The 16478-nt window shown below is 41.4% G+C and overlaps 1 protein-coding gene across 3 annotated transcripts in view; it reads left to right on the top strand.

The window, feature by feature from the left end:
* MYO1C (myosin IC) overlaps positions 1-16478 on the top strand; it is a 179828-nt gene that overhangs the window by 63936 nt on the left and 99414 nt on the right. The gene's annotated exons all lie outside the window — the stretch shown is intronic.

Here is a 16478-nt window from a genome sequence, read left to right as displayed (position 1 = left end):
ATTGTTGGGAGACAGCAGACTTGAGAGAGACTTGGGTGTGCTGGTGGATGCATCACTGAAGCCATCTGCACAGTGCGCAGCAGCCTCGAAAAAAGCCAACAGGATGCTGGGCATCATAAAGAGGGGCATAACAACCAGGACGCGGGAAGTCATCATGCCATTGTATCGAGCGATGGTGCGTCCACATCTGGAATACTGCGTTCAGTATTGGTCGCCACACCTCAAGAAGGACATGGCGGTACTTGAGAGAGTCCAAAGGAGAGCAACGAAACTGGTAAAAGGGCTGGAACACTGCCCATACGCCGAGAGGTTGGATAGGCTGGGGCTCTTCTCTCTGGAAAAGAGGAGGCTCAGGGGAGATATGATAGAGACCTTCAAGATCATGAGGGGCATAGAGAGGGTGGATAGGGACAGATTCTTCGGACTGAAGGGGACAACAGGTACGAGGGGGCATTCGGAGAAACTGAAGGGAGATAGGTTCAAAACAAATGCAAGGAAGTTTTTTTTCACCCAAAGGGTCGTGGACACTTGGAATGCGCTACCAGAGGAAGTGATCAGGCAGAGTACAGTACAGGGATTCAAACAGGGATTGGACGGATTCCTGAGGGATAAAGGGATCGTGGGATACTGAGAGAGGTGCTGGGATGTAATACAAGTATAGAAAACTAATCAGGTAATAAGTATGGAAACCCAACCAAGTCGTGAATGTGCAAGACCGGAGGATTAGGACTTCGATGGGAAGATAGGACTTCAATGGGAAACCAAGGTGGCAAGGGGGCCCCTTCTGGTTATTCAGACAGGTCGTGACCTGTTTGGGCCGCCGCGAGAGCGGACTGCTGGGCAGGATGGACCTATGGTCTGACCCGGCGGAGGCACTGCTTATGTTCTTATTTTTTGGTACTAGAAAGTGATTTAAGTGGCAGCCCTCTTGAGGGCTCTGAATACAAGACACCTCTTCAAAATCCAGCACAGTGAAGGGGAAGGGAGATCGAGGCGTCCCCCTTCACTGCACCGGAGGAGCCCGAGATCGGCGGTTTGCCCCGCCCCCAACAGCCACTTCGGCACAAGTCTGCCTTTGCAGCCCTCTTGAGGGCTCTGAATACAAGACACCTCTTCAAAATCCAGCACAGTGAAGGGGAAGGGAGATCGAGGCGTCCCCCTTCACTGCACCGGAGGAGCCCGAGATCGGCGGTTTGCCCCGCCCCCAACAGCCACTTCGGCACAAGTCTGCCTTTGCAGCCCTCTTGAGAGCTCTGAATACAGGACACCTCTTCAAAATCCAGCACAGTGAAGGGGAAGGGAGATCGAGGCGTCCCCCTTCACTGCACCGGAGGAGCCCGAGATCGGCGGTTTGCCCCGCCCCCAACAGCCACTTCGGCACAAGTCTGCCTTTGCAGCCCTCTTGAGGGCTCTGAATACAGGTCCCCTCTTCAAAATCCAGCACAGTGAAGGGGAAGGGAGATCGAGGCATCCCCCTTCACTGCACCGGAGGAGCCTGAGATCGGCGGTTTGCCCCGCCCCCTAACAGCCACTTCGGCACCGCCCACTGTGAACCGCCGAAGAGGAAGGCGATTTCAAGTCCATGGCCTGATCGCCACGAAAAACGCACGGATGGCTTAACGGCTCCTCTTACACACCTGATTTAATATAATCTGTGCTTTTGCAATTTGATTTTCATTACATTTAAATACGTAACAATTTAAAAGTGTGCATCAAATAGAAATGCCGGTAAGACCGGCAAAAACACCTAAACATAAATTATCCTGCTCAGAACTTAAAATGGCGACGTCACCGACTCCATCTATAACCTTGACACAATGGGGAGATTGGGCCCAAGAAATCTCAAAAATGGTCACCGAGGCCCTGGAAGAAAAATTTCTTAAATTACAAATGGCTGTAGACTGTATTAATGATCGTTTTGAATCACACGCTGGACGTATTGCAGCAGTGGAGCAAAGGGTGTCTGATAATGAAGATGCAACTTTGCAAGATCGTGAAAAAGTAACTGCATTGCAAAATCAAATAGCAACACTGACAACACGTTTGGACGACCAGGAGAATCGTCAACGCCGCAACAATCTACGAGTAGTGGGGCTACCTGATCTCCGTACTGATCAGGATCTATACTATTTTTTTCAACTTTGGCTCCCAAAACAACTTGGCCTAGTGACCCCTGACTCTGGTTTTCCATGCGAGCGGGCACACCGCTTAAGCCAACGTACAGAGAATAACAACCGCCCGAGAGCAGTTATTGCTAGATATATCAACTGGAAAGATAAAGATCTTATCATACAAGCCTTTCGAAAATATGGTCGACTTGAATATGAAGGTCAAAGATTACTTTTGTTCAACGACTACTCCCTACATGTATCCACCCTTCGCAAGACGATGGTGCCACTATGTTCTACACTGCATCATCGAGGAGTGAAGTTTGCACTAGTGTATCCAGCGACTTTACGCATATGGAGAGAAGGGAAATCACACTCATTCACAGACAAAGCAACCGCACAACTATTTATAGACTCTATACCTGAGACAAATACTACCCCAACGGGCTAATATTATCAGCCATATATTTTACTTTGAGGTATCTGTTTGATTAAATCAATTCCAAATTTAATATTTTAATCTGAGCCAATAAGCTCTTATCTTAACATGTTATGTTATGTAATGAAATACAAATTTTATATAACCTGCTAAATTAAGCACACTAATCTTCACATTTATATTACTGATTAGGTGTGGATCTTGTTAGATGTTAGATGCTTCACATGCGTCATTCTTATATGCTCATAGAAGCATCCTTAAAATATTTTAATATGTACATGATAGTTTGGTTTATCTATTTTCTGATCACATATTATGAGGTCATTACTATTTTCTTCTTTCTTATTTTAATGTCTTTTCTACTTTTCTTATTAGACAGGAGTGTCTACCTTATCTCACTAATATATCAGATATCTTCTCTCGACAAAAGTGATATACTGCATATCTCTCCAACGCAAATCATATATTATGGCTGACCTACATGTCTTTTCCTTTAATGTGAATGGCCTGAATCATCCCATTAAAAGAAAAAAGATATCCAATTATGTGTCCAATAAACATCCAGACATAATTTTATTACAAGAAACCCACCTCCCATCTGCTGCCGCCACGAAATTTCAACTAAAGGGATACTCTGCTCATATATACTCCCCTGCGACTTATCAAAAGAAAAATGGTGTTTCAATCTTTCTTAAAGATAAACTCTCTCCCATTATTCATTCAATTAAAACAGACACAGAGGGAAGATGGTGTCTGGTACATGCTGCGTTGCACTCAATAGACTTTGTTCTTCTCAATATTTATGGCCCGGTTAAAGATCACCCGGATTTTTTTAGAGACATTCAACTAGCACTAATTGAATTCAGTTCTTGTTCTCTGATATTGGGTGGAGATTTTAACCAAATCCAAGACTTATATATTGATAGATCTTCTTCCTGTAAACCATCCAAGACCAAGTCTTTCACAGCTCTACAGGCCCTAAAAGATGCTTTCTCCCTTGTAGATCCTTGGCGACTACTTCACCCGAAAGGTAGAGAATATTCACATTTTTCACCACCACATAATACATACTCGAGAATTGATTTCTTTCTTATATCCTCCTCTCTCATTCATGACCTTACTAATACTAGTATACATCCAATCTCCCTTACGGACCATGCTGCCATTTCTTTATATATTTCTATTTCGGCTCCACGTAATGAATCTCCTTCTTGGCGACTAAACAACGCCTTACTCTTGGATGAAGAAACTGTTGAAAAAATCAACTCATTTACATTAGAATTCTTCGAAAATAACTCTAAAGATCCTGAAGTTTGTCCTTCCATAATCTGGGAAGCTTATAAAGCAACCCTTAGAGGTGAATTGATAAAAATTGCCTCTTGGAAAAAAAAACAGTCCATGAAAAAAGAAAAAGAATTAGAAAACGCTATTAAAACATTAGAAATACAACATATGTCTAATCACTTACATGACCCAACTATTCTCCATCATATCCAAAAACTTAAATATGAATATAATACTTTAGTTTCATGCACAGCCAGACGAGATATCTTCATTTCCAATTCTGGTCATTATATAGGAGATAATCTTATGGGTCGTCCACTGGCCAGATACCTTAAAATTAAATCCAAAAGATTACATATCACATCTATCCAAAATTCATTAGGACAATTAGTCAAAACCAGATCTTCAATTTCTTCTCAATTTGAAAATTTTTATACTTCATTATATAAGTCTGAAGTTGTGGCTCCTGAATCAGATATAGACTCTTTTCTTTCCTCCTTATCTCACCCGACCATATCGGAGCCTGTTAAATTGGAACTAGATTCTCCGATAACCATAACAGAAATAGAAACTGCTATATCTTCCCTACCGACTGGAAAAGCCCCAGGTCCGGATGGTTTTACTAACGAATTTTATAAACTATTTCGAAACATCTTAGCTCCTCATCTCCTTACATACTATGATTTCCTCCACTCCTCTCCAGATAAACAATTTAATTTCACAGAAGCCACCATCGTTGTAATCCCTAAACCTGACAGAGACGCTACCTTGGTCAAAAACTTCCGTCCCATCTCTCTCCTTAACTTAGATTATAAAATAATGGCAAAGTTACTTGCATTAAGACTCACCAAAGTGATTCCACATCTTATACACAAAGACCAAACGGGATTTATTAAACAAAGATATATAGGAGATAACCTACGACTTTTTCACCACGTCAATGCACATGCTAAAACATTGACAGACCCAATAATAGGCCTAGCTATAGACGCTGAAAAAGCCTTTGATCGAGTGGAATGGTCTTTTCTTTTCAGTGTCCTAAAATGGTATAACTTTGGATCATTTTTCACGAAATGGATAAAAACATTATATTATAGTCCTAATGCTCGTATTCTAATTAATAACTCTTTATCCAATAAATTTCCCCTTCACAGAGGCACTAGACAGGGCTGTCCTCTCTCACCACTATTGTTCAATTTAGTGTTGGAGCCTCTTCTCTCTGCTATTCGACAATGCCCGCTAATTAATGGTATTCCCTCCCCTGATCGAGACTTCAAACTAGCAGCATATGCTGATGATGTATTAATTTTTCTAAGGAACCCTCAATCTTCTCTCCCTCATCTTATACATATCATCAAACAATATTCTAGCTTCTCAGGATATTCTGTAAACTGGGAGAAATCAGAAATCTTTCCTCTGAACAATAACATTCTTCAATCAGACTTGGCTAATTTTCCATTCACATGGTCAAATGAAGCTGTGAAATATTTAGGGATTTTAATACACAAAGATCCAGTCTTTGCTCAAGATCTTAATATATCCAAAATCAAAAATTTAGTTCTTAACACTACATCTAGGTGGTCTCCACTTTATTTGTCTTGGTGGGGTAGAATAGCATCCATCAAAATGACCCTAGCACCTCAAATTAATTACATCCTCTCAATGCTTCCTCTTTTATGCCAGAAATCATTTTTCCATTGGCTAAATAAGAAGCTATCTGAATTTATATGGAACAAGAAAAAACCCCGAATTGCTCTAGCCAAGCTGAAGGCCTCTAAAATTAACGGTGGTCTTAACTTTCCAGATTTCTACCACTACTATATTGCTTCATTAACTAAATATGGAGCTTACTGGGTCAATGACTCCTTCTCTCAAGACCCTCCTAATTGGTATGAAATGGAATGTTTTCTATGCAAACCTTTACACATCTCTTGCCTATTAACGATATCAATACCCAGACATTTGAGAAAATACTCTCTTTTGAATTCAACGCAGCATGCTCTCCATCATTTAGATAAAATAGCTGATATCTCAATTAGTGTTAGCCCATTCATGTCCCTTTGGAACAATCCCAATATCCAAAACCAAGGCAAATCCCTTTCATGGAAACGGTGGCAACGGACAGGTATATGGTTTGTTCATCAATTATATACTCTTAATAAACTAATCCCTTTTGATACACTTTGCTCCACATACCAACTAACATCCTCTGCTTATTCACAATGGATCATACTCAGTGAAATACTGTCTTCTGTACAGATACAATATGACTTCATATCTTCTAAAAATACTATTTACCATTGGTCTTTACGGTCTCTATCAAAAGGGAAAGCTATATCTTTTTTTTATAATATTCTAAGAGACCAATCCTTCACTTTCTCATATCATGCTATGAAACACTGGGATAATATAATAACCATCCCACTTTCTGACATTGACTGGGAACTCTTTTGGTCTTCAACAAATCGCCCACTTTTATCTTCTAGAGTTTCACAGTCAATGCTCTTTGTAATGTGGAATGCAATATGGACCCCATTTCGTATGTGGAAAGCCAAATTAAAACAAAATTCTATCTGCTGGAACTGTTTGAAAGAGGAAGGAACTCTTGATCATATGTTCTTCCACTGTACTCTGGTCCGTTCTTTTTGGTCCAAAATCTGGAATACCATACAATCTATTACCAACTGCTCAGAAGAGATTTCTATGGACATTATAATCCTTCGATCTCAACACCCCTGTTTCGCGCAATCAAATTGTCCTCCTAAACTCATTGATACCATGTTTGTGACTGCTCTCATGCATATTCTGAAAAATTGGAAATCATCTTCGTTATTAGATTATACTTTTTGGTGGAACTCTCTATGTATGTACCACAGATTTGAATCATATGCATATGAAAATAAAATTTCACTCCATAAATCCATGAATTGGAAAAACAAAAAATCACCCTGGTCATTTTTAGATTCATATGTACATTCTACTATGTAGACACTCCTGTCTTCTCCTCTCTTTAAAAATTATATATATATATATTTTTTTCTTTCTCTCTTCTTTTTTCCTCTCTCTTTCAATTTTTACTTTGTCCTATTTCACTTTCTATTGTCATACATCACCACAAACAAATCCAAAAACAACTCTGAGCTTTTCTTAATAATATGGGCCTTTATAATTAACTATATATTAATGCAAAATGTTATACTACTTTTATGTATTTGAATTGCTCCTTGTATTTTTTAAAATACTGAATAAAATTTATTGAACTAAAAAAAAAAGAAAGTGATTTAAGTTTTTGTAAGTTTTTCTAAATTGTGACTAATGAACTTTCCTGCCAAAATTCAAATTTTTGATTGACAGACTTTCCTGCCTCAATTTCTCACTGAAATCACCTCAAACCTCAGCCAGTCAAGTTTGAGGACCCACTATATCCAAAGACAAACTGCAAACTTCACTGCATACCCTGAAGGAAGCTACAGCATGATGGCTAAAACGTCAATTCCACTTATTTAGACACTTATTCAGACACTACAATAATAATGACAATAGCCACACTCAGCTGACTTTGTTCAACAGTTGCTTCCATCGGCAGTCTTACTGCCATATTGCTTCATGTTCAAGATGTGGGAAAAACTTGCCAAGGATTAATTTTAGATATAATAAGATGAACTGGTTTCAATGAAAACAAGTCTATAAAGTGCGACCCAATGTGACTTGTAAAAAAGTTCAGAGATATGAAACTGGGAAGGCTGTTAAACCTCCCTGAAAAAGAATTCACCTTCCAGTCATAGCAACTTAGCAAGTCCATGGTCACACTTGAAGACTCAAAAAAATTGTTCTCTTTGAAAAAGTCAAAATTCTTAAAGTCTTTCCACTATATGAGGTGAATATCTTCTCTTAGTTAACATAAAAACTGCCACCACTATAGTCACTTAGCTCTGAATACTGCTTTAGGGGGTCCCAACGCGGCCCCGTTTCGATCTCTGCTTCAGGAGACCCGATGTGAATAGTTTCTAAAGAGTAACAGGTGTAAGCATGAGAATTAATCCGCAATTCTTCATTAGTTGATTATTTTTACATATCGTGATGTTCAGTTATGTCACAGCTGAATCTAAGTTTTAATTCTGAAAGACCGACGTCTGACAAAAATTCCAACCTTTTTGTCTGATACTTTATCACCCTGAACTACTCATAAGGAAATGGATTAATTTTAGACATAAAGCAGTGAGAATCTCTACCACGTTCACAAATGGGTCAAGTGCCACAGATCAGACTTCTCAACATATGATATGAGGTTTTTCCCCTCAAAAATTTTCTGGCAAGCACACCTATCAGTACCACTAATCTTTGTAAGATTAGACTTGAAATAAAGAGTTCAGGTGGCTCCAGATCATAAGATTCAACTTACACTGTTCTATAAACTTTGTGCATGTATCCTTATAACGTCGCACTGAATCTTTGGGCAGCCAGCAGCAGCAACGAGGTGAACTTGCTGCCGTCGGCCTGTCCTGGAAGTCACCTCTCTGCCTATGTGGAAACAGGAAGTCGCTGAAGAGGGCGGCTTTCAGGGCAAGCCGGTGGCAGCAGAATCACCTTGTTGCCGCTGCTGGTTACCCAAAGATTCAGTGCAGCGGCCAGGAAGGAGATAGGTGGGGGAGTCGGGAGAGTTGGCTAAACCTGGACAGACTCCCCTATTTTTAAAAAAAACCCAAAAACGTTCAGATACCTGGGCAGTCTTCTAAAAAGAGGACATGTCCGGGTTTTCCTGGACATATGGTAACCCTAGTTTACTTAACAGCTTCAGCTTTTCCTCCAACCTGAACACATGACTGCTCTGTTGAAATCCAATATAAATTCTGACTCTAACTCTTATCTATCTTCAACCTTCTGTCACTTCCAACAACCTTCAGCTTAGAAGTTCCTGCTTGTGTGGCTGGTATTAACCTGCTTGCTGAAGGCAAAAGCAAAGTTGCTGGCTTGTAGTAGAGGTTCCCTTTAGACAGCAAGATATATCAGCCCCACATTCCCTCTCTCACCCTCTATACAGGCTTACAAGGCAGGTGGCTGTTCTAAATTCTACTGAGCATGTACAAATATTTCAGATTTTTTTTTAATCTCAGTGCTGATCTATCTTGTTACTGTCTGATGACATCACCCACCTATGTGGCTTATTTATCCTGCTATCTACAGAAAACACATATTTCATGTGAATAGCTGTGCTTTGTGCAGGTGACATTAAAAATTTGCAACAGATTTACAATTTAGAGAGGGGGAACAGTAAGAGATCTTGCAAGCTGATTTGTGTGATTAGTGCTGAAACTCAGTTGTTTCCCTCTCCATAAAGTATCTGAGGTAATGGAGCAGTAAAGAGGATGGGATTTAATATGCTACTTTTCTGTGGTTACATCAAACTGGATTACATTATTTATATACTGGCACTTATTTTGTACCTGGGACAATGGAGGGTTTGGTGACTTGCCCAGAGTCACAAGGAGATGCAGTGGGAATTGAACTCCGTTCCACTGGTTCTCAGGCCATCACTAACCATTAGGCTACTCCTCCACTCCAAACAAGTAGGAGTCTTATGTACTGATAACCACCAAACCGGAAAGGAACTGAAGGCCTCTCAGACAAGGTCTTCCCAGCAATTTGTGTTCAGGTTCCTGGGAATATTAAACTACAGTATACTCATGTTCATTTGCGGTGTATGGACAGAAACTACACCTTACTGCTACTAGAGTTGGTTTGAGAGGCACTATTTGACTATTTTGAAGATGTTGGACATGGCTTTAAACAAGGTTTTAGTTAATTGGATAGTTGGATTTGTGGCTTGGTTTGTTGAGGGTTGGGTTCAGTGGGTTTTTGTTGAAATTTAGGTTGAGAACTCCTTTATTGATGTGGGGTATGGGATAGGGTGCTTAATTGGGTTGAGGGATTGAGTGGGTGGAAATAGTCTTTTATTATATCTTGGTGATGTAACATGCTTTGGGCTTTATGCTCTGGCATGTCATCAAATCCTTGTAAATATCCAGTTTTCTTAAATCTCCCAATCAGGGCAGTAAGGAGTGCCAAAAATTTCTGGGATGCTTAAGTTGGTTTTTTTTCTGAAGATAGGGAACCTTTATTTTCTTAGATCCTACAAAGCAGAATCTGGATCCAATGAAGAAAATAAAAAGAGACCTAAGCACTGGCAAGTTAGATGCAAACATTGATTAAAAAAAAAAAAAGCTAAAAAAAGAATATGAAGAGAAACTTGCCAAAGAGGCAAAAACTCATAGTAACAATTTTTTTAGGTACATCAGAAGCAGAAAATCTGTGAGAGAATCTGTGGAACCAATGGATGATCAAGGAGCAAAAGGGAGCCAATCCAGGTCACTAGTACCTGGCCAAAACCCAAGCAGTAGCAATATTCCATGATGATCCAGGGCAAGCAGTGGCTTCCCCCATGTCTTTCTCAATAACAGACTATGGACTTTTCCTCCAGGAACTTGTCCAAACCTTTCTTAAAACCAGCTATGCTATCCTCTTTTACCACATCCTCTGGCAATGCGTTCCAGAGCTTAACTATTCTCTGAGTGAAAAAAAAAATTCCTCCAATTGGTTTTAAAAGTATTTCCCTGTAACTTCATTAAGTGTCCCCTAGTCTTTGTAATTTTTGATGGCGTAAATAATCGATCCACTTGTACCCGTTCTACTCCACTTAGGATTTTGTAGACTTCAATCATATCTCCCCTCAGCCGTCTCTTTTCCAAGCTGAAGAGCCCTAACCGTTTTAGTCTTTCCTCATATGAGAGGAGTTTCATCCCCTTTACCATCTTGGTTGCTCTTCTTTGAACCTTTTCTAGCACTACTATATCTTTCTTGAGATAAGGAGACCATAAGAACATAAGTAGTGCCTCTGCTGGGTCAGACCAGGGGTCCATCGCGCCCAGCAGTCCACTCACGCGGCGGCCCATCAGGTCCAGGACCTGTATAGTATTTCTCTATCTATACCCTCCAATCCCCTTTTCCTTCAGGAAAGCATCCAATCCCTTCTTGAAACCCAATAGCGTGCTCTGTCCTATCACACCTTCTGGAAGCGCATTCCAGGTGTCCACCACCCTTTGGGTGAAGAAGAACTTCCTAGCATTGGTTCTGAATCTGTCCCCTCTTAGTTTTTCCGAATGCCCTCTCCTTGTAGCTTTCGAAAGTTCAAAGAATCTGTCCCTCTCCACTTTCTCTATGCCCTTCATGATCTTGTAAGTCTCTATCATGTCCCCTCTAAGCCTCCGCTTCTCCAGGGAAAAGAGCCCCAGTTTCTCTAATCTTTCAGCGTACTCTTAAAGTAGAATTTATGAGTAAAATGTTGGTAAATATGGTTGGATTGTTGGTTTAATCATAAATTGATAAAACAGTGTGACACTTGAGCAACCTGGATGGACCGTGCAGGTATCTGTACACTTCCCCCTCCGTGTTCACGAATTCCGTATCTACAGATTCGGTTATTTGCAATTTTTGACCCAAAAATAAATTTTAATTTTTCAGGCTTTTATAAGCCCTGTAAGTACCCCCCCACCCCATGCCTTACCTGGTAGTCTAGCGGGTTTTCAGGCAGGAGCGATCTTCCCACGCTCCTGCTCCATGCAGATCGCCCACAGGAAATAGCTCGAGAGACTACGGGAGCTCAAGGCAGCCATTTCCTGTGAGCGATCTGCACGGGGTAGGAGCGTGGGAAGATCGCTCCTGCCTGAAAACCCGCTAAACTACCAGGTAAGGCTTAGTGGGAGGGGGCCTTACAGGGCTAAAAATAGCCTCGGGAAGCCGGGGATAAGGGTAGAACCGGCCCAAATATTATTTGCGGTTTTTCCATATTCGTGGGCTGGCTCTGCCCCTAACCCCCGCAAATACGGAGGGGGAAGTGTAATTGTTTTCTTTGATTTTGATCATGTGCTCCAAAGTTTCCAGGTTTCTCTGTGCTTGCTGTGACTATCTTATCGATAGTCTTTTATTTTCTGTGCAAGCTATTAATCTCCTATTTTTAATTTTAAGTTCTCTTCTCTTTACCGTTCCTGTGCTAGATTTTGATTTACATTTGGTTGTTGAAGTAACTTTCCGTAACTACTTTTTTTTTCTTCTTGTTTGCGATCTGACTCCTTTTATAGACTTTTTTTTTTCCCTCTTGTTTGCAAGGTCATATTGAAGAGAGGTGGGGGTGGGGGTGGGGTAGCACTTTGTTATGCATGGCATCGAGTCAAGTAGAACAAGAATTGAGCAGGAAACAAATTGCACTCGGAAATCCCTATGGATAAAAATTCCATGAGAGGGAGGAGTACAACCACAGGAGTATATAACCTTTTGCCTTGGCTAGGATGATGAAACAGACTCTGACATTCTAGACAGACCAATAAAATTTGTCAATAAAATAATAATGAGAGATTTCAGTTACCCCACATCTTTTAAAAACCAGAAAGCAAGTACAAATGAAGAAAATTGGGTAGTTTTTTCTCAACCCTATATACCAGTAGTTCCCAAACCTGTCCTGAGGGACCCCCAGCCAGTCAGGATTTCAAGATATCCCTAAAGAATATGCATGAGAGAGATTTGCATACCTGTCACTTCCATTATATGCAAATCTCTCTCATGCATATTCATTAGGGATATCTTGAAATCCTGACTGACTGGGGGTCCCCCAGGACAGGTTTGGGAACTACTGCTATATATCTTTAGATCAGTGGTTCCCAACCCTGTCCTGGAGAACCCCCAGGCCAGTCGGGTTTTCAGGATAGCCCTAATGAATATGCATGAGAGAGCTCTGCATATATTGGAGGTGCCAGGCATGCAAATCTGACCCATGCATATTCATTAGGGCTATCCTGAAAACCTGACTGGCCTGGGGGTCCTCCAGGACAGGGTTGGGAACCACTGCTTTAGATTAAAAAAAAAAAAAAATATATATATATATATATATTTATATTACTAAGGCAGGTGGTGGAAAATGTAAAATGAAGCTTTTCTTAAAGGCGAAAGTTGTTTTTTTTAAGTACATCAAAGAAAGAAGACTTAAGGAGTCATTTTGACGACCAGGTAACCAGGAATGCTAAAAGGGTGCTCAGGGAGGACAAGGTCATCACAGAAAAATGTATGATAAAGATTGTGCTTAGTACAAATCCTTGGAATACTATTTACTTCTCTCCTTTCAGAAAACTAAATTTACACCTATTCTGTTTCCTTGCTTACTATTCTAATACTATGCTTAGTATAATTTTATTTATGTTGCAAGCTGCCTAGATGGCCTATCTATAAGGCAGTATATCAAATAAAAATGAAACTTGAAAACTAGTTGCCAGTCTCCAGTAGGGCTAATTTTCTAGCCTGTTATCTCATGGCTCTTTAATTTCTTGAGGAATCTCATGTAGGATTATTTCAGATACCTCGTATATCAAACCTTGGTTTGCGAGTGTAATTCGTTCCAGAAGCATGCTTGTAATCCAAAACACTCGTATATCAAAGCAAATTTCCCCATAGGAAATAATGGAAACTCAGACGATTCGTGCCACAACCCAAAAACATTAATACAAAATATTATAAGCACTTGTATTACAAGACCTCGTTCATTTAGAACAGTCACTACACTCCTGCAGCGTCAGAGAGAGAAGAACCATCAGCTCAGTTGTGATGATATGACACATGTATATTGTATGTACTCGTATTGCAAGACTTTGCTCATTTAGAACAGTCACTATACTCTTGCAGTGTCAGAGAGAGAAGAACCATTGGCTCAGTTGGGGTGATGTGACACGTGTATACTGTATGTACTCGTATTGCAAGACTTTGCTCATTTAGAACAGTCACTATACTCCTGCAGCGTCAGAGAGAAAGAAGAACCATCGGCTCAGTTGTGATGATGTGATGTGTGTATATTGTATGTACTTGTATTGCAAGACATTGCTTGTATATCAAGTTAAAATTTAATAAAATGCTTTGCTTGTCTTGCAAAAACTTGCAAACCAAGTTACTTGCAATCCAAGGTTTTACTGTGTTAAAAAAAAAAATCTAAGGGATCAGTATGACATAACATGCTAGAAATGCAGGGTTATGTATTTGGGCTGCAAAAACTTAAGGGACAGTACAGTAAAGGGGGTAAAGTACTTCTGTACTCAAAAGTACGAGACTTGGACATGGTTGTATCTGATCTTGAGAAAGCCAAGCAGGTGGAAAAATTAAAGGATTCTTGTGTGCATAAGGAGAGGCCTGCAGGAAAAAGGAGGTACTAGTGCCTGTTTATAAGTCTCTGGCGAGGCCTATTTTAGAAGACTGTGTATAATTCTAGAGACCGCACCTTCAAAAAGATATAAACAGGGTGGAATCAGTTCAGAGGATGATTACTAAAATGGCTAATGGTCTTTGTCATAAAGCATATGGGATAGATTTAAAAGATTGTAAATATGTATGCTTTTAAGGAAAGGCAGGAGAGAAGAGGTATGATAGATTGGCCTCTTAGGCATTTATATCTGTTTCTTTTTAACTGATAGGAAGTTCTGGAATAAGGTGTCTAGGATGAAGTTAAAAGGGGATAGACTCGAGGAGTAATCTGGGAAAATACTGCTTTACAGAAAGGATGGTTTATGGAAAGGCCTCCTGGTGGAGATGATGGAGTCAAAGATTGTATTTGATTGTAATAAAGCATGGGAGAATGTAGGATTTTTAATGGAGAGTAAAAGATAGATGGGATGAATGGGCAAAATGGATAGTCCATATGGTCCTTATTAGAGAATAACACGGGGAAAAAATCTGTCCCCGTCTTTGGACCACTGTCCCCTTCACTGCCCCGTCCCCGTCCACCCTTCCCTCTCGCCACCTCACTGCCCTTCGGCACCCCTTGCGCAGTCCGTTTATCTCCCACCCTCCCCCTTACCTTCTCGGCGCGTTTTAAGGTTTCAGAGTACTGGTTGAAAGCTACGTGCATTGCATGCGTGTGTGGGCGGAGTCTACGTGCATCGCATGCATGTGTGGGCGGAGTCTATGTGCATCACATGCGTGTGTGGGCGGAAGCTTCTCCTCTGACATAACCAGAAGTTGTGTCAGAGGAGAAGCTTCTGCCCACACACGCACATAGGCTCTGGCAGCTTTCAACAAGTACTCTGAAACCTTAAAACGCGCCACAAAGGTAAGAGGGAGGGAGGGAGGGGGCTGTGCATGATCGGTGACCGCGCATGTTTCCTCCCTTAACTGTGGGGACAAGGCCATTCACCGCTCCACGGGGCGGTGGATGGCCTTGTCCCCGCACCTGCGGTGAGCACCTTTCCCCCCCTCCACTGTTTTGGCGGGTTACCCGAGTCTACTCGCGGCTAGCCGCGGGTAACATCCACCGTGTCATTCTCTAGTCCTTATCTGTTGTCATTTTCAATGTTTCTATGCAAAAATGATTTAAGAGGATAGCTCGGCTCTCTTGTGAAAAAAAGGCAAAATGGCCCAAGGTTTGGGTCACCATAGCATTTCTTATGTCCCTGCTTTGGAATTGGGGTTAACCTAAGTAGAAGAGCATTTTTTTCCCATTTTAGCTCGTTAATGTCAGCATGTACCAAGCCACAATAAGGAACAATTACAAAAACGCTGCCCCAGCTATACGATTTTCTGAAACATAATAAATGCAGTGACTGTATTATTGCACAAGAGGCTAAGATATTTCTAATACAGTGGTACCTCGGTTTGCGAGTAACCCGGTTTGCGAGTGTTTTGCAAGACGAGCAAAACACTCAGCAAACTTTTGACTCGCAAACCGAGCACTGCCCCGATCAACGAGCACTTACAGTCCAGGAAGCGCCGCTTCGGGGGATTCCTCTTCTGGCCAGCCTTCTACATCGGGTGCCTTCCGCAGGTTGGAGGACTTCTGTCTGGGCCTGCGCGGCCGGGTGCTGTTCCGCCTGCGCGTTGAGAGTGACACACCCAGCGTCAATCATCGGCGTTGTGCATGTCATGTGCGGCGTGCGGGTGGAGTGGTGCTTGGGTGTGGGCTCTTCAGCATGCGGGGGGCATCTGACATGGAGGGCTGGCCGGCGGATGGAGGAGGCATCCCTCTGAAGCAGCACTGCAGGGTTCTCCGGCGGCTGGCATCCCTCCCCCCCCAAGCGGCACTGTGGGGTTCTTCTTCAGATGACCGACGGAGGAGGCAGACAGAGGAGACAGCGCTGCAGCACCCGGCACCCAGCAGGTATAGACCCTGGGTTCTAGAACGAATCATTGCTTTTGCCACTATTTTCTATGGGGAACTTTGTTTTGATAAACTAGCATTTTGGATTATGAGCATGCTCCTGGAACGGATTATGCTCGTAATCTAAGGTACCACTGTATTTTGAAAAGCATCACATTTTGAAATATAATCAAACCTCATGTTTGTCAATCAAAAATAAACGCAAATATTCAATAAAACACATTCAGATTAGTATCACATATGAGTTGCTATACTGAAAGCAGTTCTTGGACTTTGAAGGAAGTAATTATAGTGTGATGAACAGGCAGAGAAAAAGATGGCAAAAGCAGATGTACAGAGCTTCTGTCTCTATCACTGCCTGGTGCAGGAATTTTCTTACACAAAAGAGGAAATGACAACAACAAAAAAAGGCTGCTTCTCTCCACCCCCTTTTAACAAAAGACCGATACAAGCAAATACACAG

This window comes from Geotrypetes seraphini, chromosome 15, assembly GCF_902459505.1.
Source record: "Geotrypetes seraphini chromosome 15, aGeoSer1.1, whole genome shotgun sequence".
NCBI classification, from domain to species: domain Eukaryota; kingdom Metazoa; phylum Chordata; class Amphibia; order Gymnophiona; family Dermophiidae; genus Geotrypetes; species Geotrypetes seraphini.
Note: the sequence above shows the minus strand (reverse complement) of the source record. Positions and strands in the feature narration are given on the sequence as shown.